The sequence below is a fragment of the Panthera onca genome, chromosome B2 (genome assembly GCF_046562875.1).
Source record: "Panthera onca isolate mPanOnc1 chromosome B2, mPanOnc1 haplotype 2, whole genome shotgun sequence".
Lineage (NCBI taxonomy): Eukaryota > Metazoa > Chordata > Mammalia > Carnivora > Felidae > Panthera > Panthera onca.
The window spans coordinates 102,200,847-102,205,118 of NC_138343.1; the positions used below are offsets into that span (position 1 = coordinate 102,200,847).

General features: G+C 41.3%; 1 pseudogene; it reads left to right on the top strand.

Annotated features, from left to right (window-relative positions):
* The first annotated feature begins 1,638 nt into the window (after positions 1 to 1,638).
* On the top strand, positions 1,639 to 3,858 carry LOC132668002 (alpha-ketoglutarate dehydrogenase component 4 pseudogene; annotated as a pseudogene).
* Positions 3,859 to 4,272: the final 414 nt, after the last annotated feature.

Consider the following 4,272-nt stretch of genomic DNA (forward strand, 5'->3'; position numbering starts at 1 on the left):
GAAAAATAGCTTATACATTTTATTAAGGGAATAGTTACTAATGATTCTGCAAGAGAGAGAGAGAGAAAGAAACCATTACATTGCGGTGTCTTCAGAGTAGAGGATTTCTCTTACAATATTTAATTTATTTAATTTAATTTAATTTAATTTTATTTTATTTTATTTTTTTAACGTTTATTTATTTTTGAGACAGAGAGAGACAGAGCATGAACGGGGGAGGGACAGAGAGAGAAGGAGACACAGAATCTGAAACAGGCTCCAGGCTCTGAGCGGTCAGCACAGAGCCCGATGCGGGGCTCAAACTCGCATACCGCAAGATCGTGACCTGAGCCGAAGTCGGACGCTTAACCGACTGAGCCACCCAGGCGCCCCCTCTTACAATATTTTAAATTTGAAGCTTCCACATGTGACTGTAGACATGCTTGCAAATTTAGGCCAAGGGCAAGAAGTCATACCTTCAAAATTCCCTTTTCATCCACCATGTTAGTTCTTTTTTTTTCAACGTTTATTTTTTATTTTTTGAGACAGAGAGAGAACGGAGGAGGGTCAGAGAGAGGGAGACACAGAATCTGAAACAGGCTCCAGGCTCTGAGCTGTCAGCACAGAGCCCGACGCGGGGCTCGAACTCACGGACCGCGAGATCATGACCTGAGCAGAAGTTGGACGCTTAACCGACTGAGCCACCCAGGCGCCCCAACACCACCATGTTAGTTCTAATGTGTGGTAGCCAAGCCCATCTTCCTGTGGGGCCCTCAACAAAGGAAGAGTCAATTACTGTTAAAAGCTTTGGGTTATTAGCATAGAATTTGTACTTGTAGTTGCCTGCTCCCCAGATTCACAGAAGGACAAAATTACGATGAATTTTGAAAGACTCCCCTGCAACTAATGAAAATACAATTAATGAAAACAGAAGACCTCACTGGCCTTAATGAGAAGGCCTGAGATGGATTTAATTGCTGGGCCTACCCCAAATGCTCTGTTAGATTCACACCGTGGAAGAGCCAACATGGATATAGTGGAGCGTGGACATGACATCAATAAGACATGTCAAAGCTATTCATCACTTTGACATTTCATGAAAGCCCTGACAGAAACCACGCAGTCCCTCATGACCGGTTGGATATCTTGCTATGTTCCTAAGGCAGCTTCTGCAGACCTGAAAGAGCAGGCCAAAGAGTGCCAGCGTGTCTTTGTCCTCTCGCTCCAGCTCCCTGGCTGCCTGGATCACAGCATGCATTATCTGGATCGAAGGGATGACCCTTGTCCAGAAGGCTGGATGCACAGGTGGAAGATGCCGCAGCCGGCACCAGTGACACCTGAAGAATGAGCCAGGTGGAGATGAGCTAAAAAGGAAAGGGAGCTTTAGGAGTGGGCCTAGGGAGAACGGTGGTTGGGGGTATTTATATAGAAGGGATGGATAGTGAAGTCATTAATGATTCTGAGAGAGACAGAGAGGGAGAGAGAAACCATCGCAAGCACCCCACGCCCAGGGCCTACATTGTAGAGAGTAAACACTGCACACAGAGTACATTTCCCTGATAGGAAGCTCTGTGCAAAGGTCCCAAAGCAATTCCTTAAAAGTCCTATGTCATGATGAGCTTAGAAAGATCTAGACATGGAAATGTAGCAATGGCCGCAATGGGTAAAATAAACCCCATTGGCTGGCCTGAGTTTTAACTCCCTGCAATGGTGGTTCTCTTCAGATAAGGAACCCTGAGCAACCTTTTCCTTCCTTAGGTCTTTATAGGGGTATCTTATTATATAGTAATAATAGCCTGCACAGTGCAGAAAAGCACAGTGAAAGATAAGTGCTCATAAGCAGTATGGTGCAGTAATTAAGAGCCCAGGATCTGGTAAAAATCTCAGCTCTGTCACTTTCTACCCTTAAGGTGATAGGACAAGCTAATTAATCACTTTGCACCTCAATCTTCTGATCTCAAAAATAGAAATAATAATGACAATAATAGTATTTGCCTAGATCAGTTGTTGTGGAAGAGAAACAAGGTTAAGTATATAATGTGCTTAGCATGACCCTGGAAAACAGAAAGCTTCCAATAAACTCTAGCAGTCATTGTGATTACCATTGTTATTACCAATTTTATTACCAATAAATTACCAATACCAATTACCAATATTATTACCATTAATAATATTAATATTATTATGACTCCAGCTTATCTTCTACTTCCCATATTTAATCTGTTAACAAATCATTCAATATAAAATCTGATGTCTACGTTGGCCCAGATTTTTGTCATCTTGACTGAAAATATATATGCCTGTTGGTCCCCAGTCTCATTCTTCTTCATCTCAAACTTTTGACCAAGCGTATATCCGGAGGTAAGGATATGGCGAATACACTTGTCATTTGCATTATCTGACAGTGTGAATATTTGCTTCCCAGAAGCCTGATATGGAAAACACATAGCACTGCTAAAAGCATTAAATAAAATGGAGTTGATATGGTTACACTAATCTGCACTTTCTAAATTTATTGATGGAGGCAAAGAAAATAGGCTGGCGTGGATTTCGTACAATTTTGGATCACACTAACCTAGATTCAAACAGTTCGTTGAGCTAAAAATATTGTTTCTTCCCATGAGGTTCCCAATTTTGCAGAGAAAGATGCCTCTGAGAAGTACAGTACTTGATACAGTGAGTGGTCTTGTATTCCGGAGGAGAAATTACACAAGGACATCACCACCACATTCTCCAGAAGTAGAGATTCTTTGGCACTGAGTCCCAACCGACGTAGGGTCCCCTGAAGTACAGAACAAATGATACCAGCAGTGCAGCCAGCCTCGGTGGAGTTGACGACAGAGGGTGTCTTTGTGTGGTCAATGTTGACTTCCTTTTGTGGCCAGGCCCACTGAGTTGGGTGTGACAGAAGGCAAGAAAGAAACCAGACCCACAATTAACAGATGGCTGGCCCAAGCCCAAGGGGGAAAGAAACCACCTCAGAAGCCTCACAGAAAATATTTGCCTGGGAGGCTCTTCCTTAGAAGGATGTTGAGGGTTGTTAAATGTATCCTGCTGTTAGGCAAGTGAGAATTTTACTTGTTTCTTACACAGAAAGAAACACCAGGAAGAAAAGCCCTGCTCTTAAGAACAGTCTTTTAATTATAAAAGTAGAAAACATGTTTCTTTCTAACACTTAACACTGAACTTCCTTCATCATCCCATAAGCAACCTTGCGGATGTCAGGTGGCAAGTCCTCAGGATCACCTATACCCATCCCTGTCTCCTCCCTCTTCAGCAGGGAGACATCTCAAGCCACGTTACATTTCTGTAGTGTGGAGGCAAGTGTCACACATTTCGTAGGTAATTCAGTAGACACCAGTGGGATTAATGTTTTAAAATGAAACCATCAGGGGCATCAAGATGGCGTCTGCCAGCAGAGTTGTTCAGGTAGTCAAACCACATAGTCCATGAATAAGGTTCCCTGACAGAAGAGACCATCCTAAACTCAATGTATCAAAAGTTTTGAGCTCAGCAGGACTCCCATCTCACTCTTCTTCAATTTCACAGCGTTCTAAGGGCAGGAAATCACCAGATTTGCTGATTCATCAGGGTCCACCAGGCACTGCAGAAATAATAAAAACATTACGTCAGAAATACAGAAGGAAACTTGCGTCTCGAGAAGAAATTGAATTTATCCAACGTGGGGGTCCAGAATAATCACTGACGGTGTGGCTGCTGTTTGTAATCAGACCAAAGAATGGTCTTTACAGTAAAGGACTTCCAAAATGGCACATGAGAAATTACACATTAAACAACTTGAATAAATATTCTGTAAGGAAAAAAAAAGGAAATATAGAAGATTTAGATGGACATATCTCCTAATATATGTATCTTGGTCAGCTTCTCCACAAACTTACCTATTTGCTTATATTCTTATTAAAGTATACATTTATAAAAATTTTTAAAGAAATTACCAGCTCTGCTGTAACCATCATCCTTATTTAAATTCACTGACCTTTATACCAAGGCCAAATACATTTTCATCTTTATACTTTGTTAAAGCCATCTATGTAAAGTTGGCAGAAAAACCTATATAGTAACTTATAGGTAGTAATAGTCTCCACGTGTATTTTATTTTTTTAACCCCAAATCTCAAGGCATTTTAGAAAGAAACATTATTGCATCTTTTATTTTTAATGAAAAAAATAAAATAATGATAAAAAATGAATGTCAATCTAGGGGCGCCTGGGTGGCTCACTCGGTTAAGTGCCCGACTTCAGCTTAGGTCATGATCTTGTGCTCCGTGAGTTC